General features: G+C 42.8%; 1 long non-coding RNA gene and 6 other non-coding genes across 7 annotated transcripts; all 7 read right to left on the bottom strand.

Moving 5' to 3' along the window:
* Positions 1 to 5795: 5795 nt before the first annotated feature.
* On the bottom strand, positions 5796 to 12440 carry LOC119865213. Its single transcript, XR_005376461.1, has 3 exons — positions 12374 to 12440; positions 10415 to 10489; positions 5796 to 6466 (listed from the first exon to the last, which is right to left on the bottom strand). It is a non-coding gene; the product is annotated as an uncharacterized LOC119865213 (long non-coding RNA).
* On the bottom strand, positions 8785 to 8843 carry MIR92A-1 (microRNA mir-92a-1). Its single transcript, NR_049283.1, has one exon. It is a non-coding gene; the product is annotated as a microRNA mir-92a-1 (primary transcript).
* MIR19B-1 (microRNA mir-19b-1) lies at positions 8901 to 8959 on the bottom strand. The gene has a single exon (NR_049282.1). It is a non-coding gene; the product is annotated as a microRNA mir-19b-1 (primary transcript).
* MIR20A (microRNA mir-20a) lies at positions 9037 to 9095 on the bottom strand. Its single transcript, NR_049281.1, has one exon. It is a non-coding gene; the product is annotated as a microRNA mir-20a (primary transcript).
* On the bottom strand, positions 9202 to 9259 carry MIR19A (microRNA mir-19a). Its single transcript, NR_049280.1, has one exon. It is a non-coding gene; the product is annotated as a microRNA mir-19a (primary transcript).
* Positions 9328 to 9419, bottom strand: MIR18A (microRNA mir-18a). The gene has a single exon (NR_049418.1). It is a non-coding gene; the product is annotated as a microRNA mir-18a (primary transcript).
* On the bottom strand, positions 9486 to 9544 carry MIR17 (microRNA mir-17). Its single transcript, NR_049279.1, has one exon. It is a non-coding gene; the product is annotated as a microRNA mir-17 (primary transcript).
* Positions 12441 to 12659: the final 219 nt, after the last annotated feature.

Below are 12659 nucleotides of genomic sequence, written 5' to 3'. Positions count from 1 at the left end.
TTTTCAAGGAGCACACATGTAACCGTTGTTATTGCCGGGCCAGAGAGCACTAAAGGTGGGCCAGGGCTTACCCTTGAGCATGGCCAAACCACCACCTGCTTCATGTCCAATAGGCTACAAATAAAGCTTGCAGGTTATAAAACTTAAGTATATCTGTTTGAGCCAAAACACAAACTACTTAAAAAAATTTTCTGTGCTAAATTTGTTAAAATTCTCTTGCTTTTGTTTCCTTTGCTTTGTGAGTTGCCTTATTAACACTTCTAGTAAATTCAAAGTTTAGTGGGGTTTTTTTTTTCTGCTAGTATTTGCTCTGAAATAAAACTAACCAAACCTTTTCTGTTCTAATTAACAAAAGACAAATTATTTACCTTCCACCTGTCTTCAATGGCTGATTTCCCAGTTTTTTCTAATTTTGAGATTTTACACTCTAATGATCTCTTTATAGCCTGTTATCTTTACTTCTTAAAGTAGTTCTTTAATATTTACATGTTTAATTGGTTAAATATTTATTTCATTTTTCCATTCTGGAGGTCTTTAATCTGTTGGTAGACTGATGCAGTCTACAATTTTTTTCTAGGATGGGTTTGAGATATATACTATGAGCCCTTTTTATCTGACATCGTTTTACTCAGACAAGAATGCCAACAGGGTAGTTATTGGATTTATGAATAATCATTTTCTGATTGAACCTTTATAAACTGACATTTAAATGCCACACAGGGAAATTCTTAAGATAGTCTGAGTTCTATTTTTCTTTCACTGAATTGCTAAATATATTTTCCTTAATTCATTAACTTAAGTTCAGTCTCAATAAAATCATAATAGGCCTGGGGCTATAGTATTGTCCAAAGGTAGCATAATTTCATGAGGAGGAGACGCATAGTAGGTAGAATAATGAATGGCCTCCAAAAATACCCCTGCCCTAATCCTTGAAACCTGCCAATAGTTTACACGGCAAAGTAAAGTAAAGGCTGCTGATCAGTTAACCTTAGAATAAGATTATTTTGGAATATCTGGGTGGGTTCACTGTCCTTACTTCACAGGAGTCCTTAAAAAAGGAAAAGGGAGGCAGGAGAGGTCAGAGGGAGAATTGAGGACTGAAGTTGTAATAATGTGACATGCAGAGTTGGCCCATGGCTGCTAGATCTGAGATGGAGAAAGGGTCTATGAACCAAGGAATGCTAAGTAGTTTCTAGAAGATAAAAAAGGCAACACATCCTCTTCTACAGCCTCCAGAAATACATCTCCAACACATTAATGTTAACCTTAAGAGACCTGTGCTGAGAACTTTGGCTTATAGAACTCTTAAGAAAATAAGTTTGCATTGTGCTTTGAATGGAACAAGTAATAGATGGAGACTCAAGTAGGGTAATGAAGGAAGGCCTCAACAGGAGACATTTAAACTGAGACTTAGAAGCTCAAACAGCCATGCCACGTGCAGGTGAAGGCATCTTAGGCCTGGTAACAAATATCTGCCTCTCTGACATGTGCTCTGACATGTGCTCCACCACCTGAAAATTCTCTCTCCCCCACTCGTCTCACTGAAATCTCACCATTTGAAGGCAGCTGGGATGTATTCCTCCATCCTCAGCATTCTGTTCATAATTATTTTTCCCTCATCCATCCACCACCCCAAGTATCCTGCTTGCTTTGGGAGGTAAAGCAGTCACTGTCACTGCCAATGCCACAAAAGGACCAGGCCTGAACATGATTTTACCTCTCGGATTATTTCAAGTGGATCGGACACCTATATTTGTCCAAGCCAAGCAAAGCTTAACTTGTTTTGAATGTGGGGCAAATGCAGATTTGTTTTTGGCTGGATGTTAACCTGTACTACTATGATAGCTATTATCTCCAAGGTGGGAAAACTAAAGATAAATTTGCCTAAGTTACTAAAGGGGAAGCTGGTACTCAAACCAGGAAGTTTTCCTCTTAAACACTACTCTAGGGTTCTCAGTAGTTCCTTAAATTTCTCAACCAGCTAGCTGGTACCACGTGGTGACTTCCAACAAGTCTTCAAATTGGAGTCTGCACATTCCTGGGGCCTACAGACAACATGAACTACACAGACATGTGTAGTTTTGAGAAAGCAAAAATTGCCATAGCAGCTTCTGTATGTTGTTCTCTAAAATTAACCTGAGAAGGTACCTGGTTTTCCCTCAGCTTTACTATGAACATTTCCTTACACCACAAACAATATTCTTGAGGCATATTGGCCTTACATGCTTTGTCCTAACGCATCAAAAAGACAATTCAGAATTTCATCAAGGCCCAGTCTATCAGTGTAAGGCTTCTTTGTATTCCTGACACCTTCTGCTAGTCGTGAAACTTAAAAGTTAGAACACCATATGGTATTTTGGTACACACTGTGACATTTTAAGAATGCTAAATTGCTGGATAACCAAAAAATGTGTGTGTGGGGGGGGTGGGGGGTGGAGGGGTGGGATCTGAATTTAGAGAACAGAGAAGAGTGGTAAAAGAAAATACAAGACAAAGCCTTACTTCATCCAATCAACAAAATCATGTTGAGAACCTGTCACTAAGCACAGTCACATCAAGCTTACCTTACTTGGTACCAGTTTGGCAAGTGCACTCCTTTACCCTGATAGTCTGAATGTCAGTTACTCATTTTGTGAGATCCAAGTTTAACCTTTACTTCCAACATCACCAAAACACTGCCACACAAATGGAACATAGAAGGGAAGGTTTTCTATTTTCCTGAAGCTTCAGACATTTAAGTTTTCATTCTTGCTAGAGGATTACTAGATACTGTGATTTAGTCAGTCTCCTACTCACCAACACTACTTGAATCCCTTCTGCCAGATGTTTGATTGTTAATCATTGTAAAGTACCTTAGTGATAATCTATTACTAGACCTTTCTTAAGTCCAGTATGTCCTTGAAGACCAAGGTCTTTGGTTTTCCCTGTTAACCTCCACTGAACCAGTCTCATTTAAGCAGTCCTATTCACCTGTGGGCATTTCCACTGGTTTATGCAAGACTTACTACTAAGTAAATTCTATGTGCTGAGACAGTTTCAGGTGCTGAATATGTATCAACGAACCACTTTTAAATCCCTACCTTCACAAAGCATCCTAGAAGGGAGTGGGGGCCACAGGATTTTAAAGAGAAGATGCCAATTCAGGTTCGGGGAAGGGCCTCAGATTCTGCATTTCTAACATGATCCCAAGTGAAACTAAACTACTAGTCTTCTATTAGGAAAAGTGACCTGGAGAAAAAAAATAGAGAATGTAGTTGAGAACTAGTTTGATCTGGTATTTGTGCAGAGACTAGAAGCAGGATTAAATCACATAGCTGAGAGGGTAGTTTTTCCAAAGAGAAGAGCATGTGCAAAGTTCATAAAGAAAGTCAGACTGGAGTTGAGTGGGGATGAGGGGAGACAGAGCAGTTTAAGGTCTTACACAGAGGATTGAGTGAGCTGGGGGGCTAATTATGTTCTATATTCTAATTAAAAGTCGTCTATACTATTACCACAGTACTGGCAAGGGCAAAGTCAGTTCAGAAACATTCAGAGCATGGAAGAAACTACATCCCTTCCATTTAAAATTCTAAATTATCAAAGAACATCTTGATGTTTGATGGTACAAATTTGACAGTTCTTTGGAGAACTAGAAAATCATTTGCCCAGAGTGACCCATAGACCAGTGTGGCCACTAATTTGAACCCCCAAGGAGATCCACGTCCAGCACAAAGGTATTTACGAAGTTGGTCTAGGACTTGAGCAGAAAAGAGTTACTATTTACTACATAAAGTTGGAAGAAAGAAAAAGCCTGTGGATTCAGAAACAAATTTAAGGTTGGCACTAGCCAAAAGGTTCATGCCAAGCAAAATAGTCATGAAAAAAGTATATAAAACATGAAATGTGTATTCTCTACTCCTATTCAGTGTGCCACCTCCACTAATTCAAGGTACTGCTTTGATGTGCTGCACTCATATGGCTCATCATTTTGGATGATTTAGAGTATATTCTTAAAACAGTTCAAAATCAACCAATTCCTCAAATCCTGGTCTTCCTAGCACTCCCTACTCACTTTCTGGATTCATTCTTATGCACCTGAATTAAAGTTCCAGGACTCTGTATTTTGAAAAGTATCTTTGGGTAATTATAATGCCCAACTGTGGTTAAGAACCTTATCTTTTTAAACGTATAACCACTCTAGATTCCAGCAATGGTATTCCCTGAACACGGCCTTTGCATTCTGGACTTTGTTGAGGACTTTTAAGGTATCCAGTGGTCCAAGCAGCATACCTCCTCGATCTAAATAGGCAATTTTCATCTAGTCTTGACATTTTTTTTTTAAAGAACTTATTCATGAGAAACACAGAGAGAAACAAACACAGGCAGAGGGAGAAGCAGGCTCCACGCACAAAGCCTGACACAAGACTCCATCTCAGGACCACGCCCTGAGCCACCCAAACATCCCTTTATTCTTCTTGACAACATTCTAAAGTCCAGTTTACCCCCATCTGTTGGTATTCCCACATAGGTTACACTCAACTAAGTACAGAAGGATTCCTTTAAAGTTTGAGTGGAACTTAAGAATCTCTGAATGTCATTTAGTCTAATTAAACACAACACTATCTGTAACAATTTCATAGCATATATACTTTTTATAAACAAGCATGTACACTAGTACATGCTCATTTTCCACTAAGCGTACGCATTAAATCTAGGCATGCATTAATAGTAGAGACAGCTTATTGAACATTTGGTTTGGCATCAGTTGCTACCAACCTCAAGTTTTTGTTTTGCCTCCATACCATAAATACTTGCCCTGTTAAAGACAGCCCATAATTATATTGGCATTTAATTATTTTTTAAAGCATTCAAAACTGCACAGGGCTAGAATTATTGTTTTTTTAGAAGTGCTTTAGTGGCCACAAGCAAAGTTTATCTTAAAAATCTCGATTTTCAGCTTATTTTTAAAATACTAGAAATTGGGGATGCTTGGGTGGCTCAGTGGTTAAGTGTCTACCTTCCGCTCAGGGTGTGATCCTGAAGTCCTGGGGTCGAGTCCCACACTGGGCTCTCTGCATGGAGCCTGCTTCTTCCTCTGCCTAGGTCTCTGCCTCTCTCTCATGGATAAATAAATCTTTAAAAAATACTATAAATTGTACAAACTGCTGAACATCTCAGTTTGCTTTAAATACAGTACAAACAAATCCATTAAAAAACAACCTATTACCAAATATTTAGGTATTTACTAAAAGCAGTTGTTTAGAACTTCACACACTTTGGTTTCCTCTCTCAGCTTAAACTTCAATGCAATCAATAGGTTAAAAAAAAAAAAAAAAAAAAACCCCAAGAACAAAACATAAAACTATTAACATGTAGACAGTATCTCAGTATAATCAAAATGAAGATGCCACATACTAAATTAATATCTCCATTGGATTTTAAGTGCCTATGATCTGTTACTTAAAAAAAAGTGTACTTGGAGCCCTTATCACATTTTTAAGTTAATATACCAAAAACTCAAATCTCCCAATCAAGTAAATTCAAACAGAGGAAGACCTTTTGTACAGAGTAATTACTGACTTGGGTTTTTAATCCAGAGTCCATTTATGTGTCGTTATCTTTGCAGGTAAATATTCCTGATTTCACTTCGTCTGTAAAATTAAGATATAAATGCTGATGCCACAGATACTGAGTAAGGTAATACAAGAATAAATCACTTCAGTACCCATTCCCAACTTCCCAACTACCTCCAATTGTTAAGCAAAGATGTTTGGATTATTTATAGTAACAAAAAACACCAGAAAAACTGCCACAACTAAGAATAACCTTGAAATTTTTATTTCAATATGCTCATTCTGGACAATTTCTTAACAAACAGTGTTGAAATATGTAATTTTATTTATTTACATTAAACGCACCAAAACAACTCAAACAGCAGGACTAAGTAGCAAATACAGAAGTATGACTGTGAAAGCCGTGCCTGTTTAAATTACTAGAAAAAGAAAACCAAGCCTTCTTTAACAATTTTCCTACAGTCCTAGAATTCATGGGATACATCCATCTTAGTTGTCCTTGAAAACTCACAAGGACTATTACATTCAGAACTGAACTTAACAGAAAACTACAGTAATTCAGACTTAAAGCAGTGTAAGCTAAACGACCTCTAAGCTGAAAAATAATCTGCAAAGACTCAGGTAGACATGATAATATTTTTAGTTGGGACACCAAATACTGGCCTTGTGTAATTGGGACTCTCCTTACCTTTACTGCTCAGCTAAGAGGGTAATTTTCTAATGCTAGACAACTACACCATAGTTGTCCATTACTAACAGAACAATATTTCATCAAATACATAATAAACTTGAAATGTAACACTGAATTTTCTCCAGGCAATTGCAGGTTGCATTTTGTCAGGAATCATTCTGTAGGGCTCTTCAAACTACAGGGGAAAACCCAAGTCTGGCTTGTTCTGCTTAGACAGGTTTGCCTGTAAAATGAAGATCTCAAAGTTTTTAGTAAAATCACTACTTTGCAAGCAACTTTGAAAAATAATTTGTAAAGCTTTAAGTGCTTTCCTCTTAAACAAAGACTAAGAATCATACATGCAGAACATGCAAAAAAGTATACTTATTTTTTTCCTGAAAATAGTCTTAAGAAATACTTACAAGGTTAAAAACACAAAAAAGGTTAGTTTTCTCCCCCAGCTCAGTTAGAGAGGAGGCAGGCAATTATCAACTACAATGTGTTCAACTTGTATTCGCATGGCTTTTTGTTAGCCCTACTTGAAAACTAAGCTGTCATGTCTAGTAAGACTATCTTAACAGAATCATCAAGAACATAAACTTTGCCACATTTAAAACCAGAAACAAAAATTCAATTCCTAGTAAACCCTGGATAACATCAGCTTTACTGCCAACTCTAGAAGAAAACATATACCCATCTATTAACTTGTTTATTAGATGTGAAGCCTAATTAAGGTCTAAATGGAGTTCTTAGGTTCACCATCTAGAGAGAAAAAGTTAACCATTCAGGATCTTACTATAATCTGACATTTTAGCATATGAAGGAATCCTCTGGAAAGCTTCTTTTTTTTTTTTTTGGAAAGCTTCTTATCATTGTTTTACTTCAACAGTAATGCTACTGTATTTCCTCCAAAAGCTTTAAAATATAACTATATGGTTTGGTACATGTAAACATTATTTTTTCCAGTAATCACCACAGCACCTCATTCTACACACTACTATCAGACATGCTAACGTTAACTGGATTTTGAGAACATCTAGTTTAAAGTAGTTATTTGTCATTAATTAATCAAAAACTATTTTAAGATCTCCTTCAAAATATTTAAGAACTCTGAAACAATTATATTTCTATTGTATAAATCACTGCACAATTCTTAGTATTTTCTTTCTCTCTGGAAAATTACCTTTTAATAATCAACTCCAGAACTATGAAAAACTCTTACCTTTCTATTCGGGAATCCATGATTAAATTTCTTAAAAAAGGGTTAGATGTTAAAACTTTCCATGTTAGACTATGTAATCTATTTTTAAAAAGGCATCTTCTAAATATACCAGATGATATAATAAGTTAAGTTACAGAAAATTTACTCCATATTACTAAGTTAACAGCTTTCCTCCAAAATCCAGCTTGGACCCAATTTTAACAACAGATCCTATAAAATTTTGACGGTTCTCAAGTTAACCCACATTTTTCTACACAGGTGAGACAGACTCAGGCTAGGCACAAAACATAGGAAAGAAAAGGCAAACATGTTGGATAAAGCATTTTCTACACAGGTGAGACAGACTCAGGCTAGGCACAAAACATAGGAAAGAAAAGGCAAACATGTTGGATAAAGCACTGTTTACCGGCCATTGCTTGGGTCTTACTCCAGTGACAGAGTCACAGAAGCCTAAACCACCTATTGTTGCAAAAGTCTGGTTTTTGAAGGGAGAAGGATAGCAATAGTAGTACAGACTTAGAGATAAACTAATTTCAGACTCCCATGCACCTATACTCTTGGCATTATAGACATGTACTCATACATATATTTGTCACTCCATTTAGCACCAGTGTCTTATTTTCTTTTGAACTCTCATTTTTTTAAGTTCCAGAAAGCTAAAGACAGTCTAAGGACCACTAGCAGTTTATACAACATAAATTACTAAGAAAACGAGCACGTAACCAGTTAACAGTTACACATTAAGAACACTAGTACTGGTTAAACAGTATGTTTACTGGAAACACAAGACAACCCCGCCCCCTTCCAAATGTTAACATGTTTAAAAACCACCAACCAACTCCCACAACTTTCTTTATACATTGCTTTAAACAGAATACTCTCACCAAATTTATTGATTTTTTTCACCAAATTTAAATATACAAATAACAATTTATTACCCTTTAAGATTAAGACATTGCAAATACCATCTCCAAAAAAGCAAAAAGCAATATCCAAACTTTGCAAAATAACACCGTAGTATTAAAATTTTCTTTACAGACACAATTGAACACTAAGTAAATAAATCTAATCAGAAAAAAAAAAAAATATAGTAAAAACTCAGTCAAATCTGACATGCAACTTCAGAGGTGGAATGTTTTAGCACAAAATTATGACAAAACTTCATTTTAAAGAAAACTTGTATATATGAATTTCACACTGAGGAGATAATTAAAATGACAAAGATTAGCTTTTTTTTTTTTTTAAATACTTTATACTTCTGGAACATTTTAAAGTAGAAGTCGAATCTTCAGTAATATTTAATTTTCACAATCTTCTGGTCACAATCCCCACCAAACTCAACAGGCCGGGACAAGTGCAATACCATACAGAAACACAGCATTGCAACCGATCCCAACCTGTGTAGAAAGGGGTTTGATTTTCCCTTACTTTTCTACAGACTTTTCACTACCACAGTCAGTTTTGCATGGATTTGCACAGCAGAATATCACACAGCTGGATGCAAACCTGCAAAACTAACCATAGAACAGTGTTCAGTAACTGGACAGTTTGACTGGGCGACAGGCCGAAGCTGGAGTTCTACAGCTAGCAGTACTTTAAGTGCTCATAATGCAGTAGATAACGAAACACTACCTGCACTATAAGCACTTTAGTGCTACAGAAGCTGTCACGTCAGAGACACCAGGCAGATTCTACATCGACACAACAAAAGTACACAAAATTAGTAAAAATCACTTGAAGGTAATAGCAGGCCACCATCAGTTTTGCATAGATTTGCACAACTACATTCTTCTTGTAGTGCAACTATGCAAAACTAACAGAGGACTGCAACAAAAAGCATTCACACACCTATATACTCGCTTGGCTTGGATTATTGGATGAAAACATAACTTCTTATGCCAGAAGGAGCACTTAGGGCAGTAGATGCTAATCTACTTCACTATCTGCACTAGATGCACCTTAGAACAAAAAGCACTCAGCAGCAGCAGGCCCTGCGCTTGAAAGCCCACCCTGGCTTCCCGAGGCAGCTGTCACCATAATGCTACAAGTGCCTTCACTGCAGTAGATGCACATATCACTACCTGCACTGTAAGCACTTTGACATTATTCTGACTGGTCACAGTCTTCAGTCTTACAAGGTGATGTTCTGTTTGGTCCTGCTAAATCTGAAATAAATAATTAGATAGAATAACACCTCCAACTCTTAAGAGCTAGAAAACAGACAAAATTCAGTACAGTCCCTAGTGGGGAAGAGAAAAATGAATGATCTCAAACCTGCAGGTTTCATTCACAAACACATTTAGACCTTAAAAGTAAAAAAGAATAATCGTTTTCATAAGACAATCTTAACCATCCATTCTAAAGACTGTCAGAGAAACTGGTGGCTCTTCTTTTACCTGGAGGTTCCCAAAGACATACTCAAAAAAAAAAAAAAAAAAAAAGTCAAGATTAGACTGCAAATGAATGAGAATTAGATCAACTGGGCAATCTGATTCATGTACCTTTTTAGAGGGGAATCTTCATATCCACGTGGCGAAACATTTTTCTTTTCTTCCGTCTTCCAATTAGCAAATACTTGGCAAACTGATCAACAAAATGACTGTGCAGACTGTATTTCAAGTGTATTAGCTGGCGTACAACTTAAAAACATCCTGTTTAAATGGTTTTGAAGCTTGAAAATGTACTCCAAATTAGAACTATTTTACCACTGAACTTACAGCAGTTCTGAAATTACATTTTGTAAACTGTGCATCAGTTTCCAAAAACTTACATGGTATCTGCATTGTACTTTTATTAACTTAAAATTTAGCCAATCCAGAGTTAATTTTCTAGAAAAGGTAAAATGGACAAAGTACAAGACACCCATTTCACTCTCTGAAAACCCAATCCCATCTTATTTACTGAAATAAAATATTAAAGAATTTGTCTTAAAAGGAAAGTCAAAAGAAAAAAAAATTAGAATACACTTACCCACTAGGGAAAACTTTCTTCTCAGCAAGTATCCTTAGAAAAAGCTTCTGGTGCAGTTTAGGTCCACGTGTATGACTGGGATGGGGGGTGGGGAAACAGGGAAAAAAAAAGACAAACATATTTGCTGAAAATTATCATCACCCTCCAGGCCCATACTTAAATTTACTCTTTTCTAACACCCTTCTATCGATTAGTTACATCCATTTGCTAAACCGAGGCTAACGTAGCCAAGCAACCCTGGCAGCGTTTAAAAGACCAACAATGTATTACGGGTGAAAGCGTGCTAAGAGAATAAAGTTGAAAAACCCACAGGTACTGGACTCACGTCTTATTTAAAAAGATCCTGAAATACTTCCAGTATAACCCACAGCAATCGTTAACTCTACAGCTCCGACGAGAGGGAAAGGCAGCAGCCAAAGGACTATTCTTTACTACCCCTCCCCCAATCAAGACCTCGTGGCTGCAAGCCGGGATAAAGAGTTGTTTCCCCAACTGATGTGGTCGGGATGGCATGCGGATAATTTTTTCTTTTGGTGATACTGCAAGAACGAGCCTGCCCTCTCCCGTTCCCGTCCCCTTTGCTCCGGGCTCCGGAGTAGAAAAGGGAGCGGAACACTCGAGACTGCAAAGTGCCCGCCTCGCTCATGGAGCCCGGGCCGGCAGCACATGTCGCACAAGGGGGTGCGCGGCCCTGCGGTTCCCCGAGCGGCCGCCAGGGGGCGGTGGGTCAGAGCCGGGCCCTGCCGGACGCGGCAATCCCCCCGCCCCCCCCCCCACCACCTCCCCGTTTCCCGGCGGCAGCCGCGCGGCGACCGGCGGCGCCGAGGCCCGAGCGCGGCGGGGACGCGGGCGCGCCGCCCCTCCTTTGTGTCCCCCGCCCCCCCCCCCCAGCCCGGCCCAGAGGGGCGGGGGCTCCGCGACTGCGGTGCCCGTCGCACGCGGCCCGAGGCCTAAGCCGGGAACAATCGGCGGCGGCGCGCAGTCGCCGCCATGTCCCCCGCCCTCACCCCCGCGCAGCCCGCCCCGCAGGAACATGGCGGCGCGGCCGCCGCTCCCGCCGAGCCGGGCCGGCCCTCCCGCGCCGCGCTCCCCGCCAGCACACGGGCGAAGGCGGCCCCGCGCCGCCCCCGAGGCCGGCCCCGGCCTGCTCCGCGGGCCACGGCCCGGGAAGTTGCGAGCCCAGCCCGGGGACTGCCCACGCGGGGTAACAAAGCCCACGCGGAGTGGGGGTGGCGTCCAGGCCGCGCCGCCGCGAGCTCCCGCGCCCTCCGCCCACCCTCGCGCGCACAAAGTTTGGGGGCCCGCGGGCTCCCGCCCACGCCACGCCGCCCGCCGGCGCGCAGGTACCTCGTGGGCGCGCCCCCTCCCGGCCCGCGGCCTGCCCCATGTGCCGCTGCCGCCGCCGCCGCCGCTTTGTTCTGGAGGCGCTTTAACTCTCGCCCCCGGGAGAAACTTTCCCTTCCCGGGGACCCCGCGGCCCGCGTGCGCCCCGGGCCCCGGAGGAGGCGCGGGCCTCGCGCGTGCCCTCCCCGAGGGGCCATTGTGTGCGCCGCGCGCCCACCCGCCCGCCGGGCCGGCCCAGGCAGGGTCCGCGCGGGTCCCGGGCGCGGCCGCCGCGCGCGCGCCGCCCCCTCCCACCCTCGCCTTCCCCGGCCCGGCCCGGCCCGGCCCTGCCCCTGCGCCAGCCCGCGGGCGGGCGGGCGGGCGAGCGAGCGAGCGACGGGGGCAGCAAGTCGCGGCTGCCACACGCCGGGGCGGCCAACGGCCCGAGACCCGCCCCGGCCCCCGGCCCCCGGCCCCCGGCCCCCGGCCCCGGCCCCCGGCCACGCCGCCGCCGCCGCCGCCACGCTGCCCCGGGCCGTTCCGCCCCACCCGCCCGCCCGCCCGCCCTCCCTCCCTCCGGACGGGGGCCGCACACAACAGGTTTCACTCACTCGGCGGAGGGGCGGGCAGACTCACCAGGAGGAGTAGCCGCCACCATCTTCGCCTCGCCCGCCGCGGGCTCTCGCTCCCGCCTCCCCACCCGCCTCCGCTTTACTACGACCGGAGGCCCCAGGCCGGGGGTGCGGCCGGCCGGCCGGCCCGCCCCGCCAAGGGGCTTCGCGAGGGGCGCGAGCCGCGGCTCCGCGGCGGGGGTCGTCCCCACCCCCTCGGCCTCGCCCGAGGGCGCGAAGTGGCGCGAAGGCGCAGGTCGGGCGGCGGCGGCAGCACCTCGAAGGGCCATGTGGGTGAATGAAGGGCGGCG

Source organism: Canis lupus, chromosome 22 (genome assembly GCF_011100685.1).
Source record: "Canis lupus familiaris isolate Mischka breed German Shepherd chromosome 22, alternate assembly UU_Cfam_GSD_1.0, whole genome shotgun sequence".
NCBI classification, from domain to species: Eukaryota; Metazoa; Chordata; class Mammalia; order Carnivora; family Canidae; genus Canis; species Canis lupus.
This window is presented reverse-complemented; position numbering and strand designations above follow the sequence as displayed.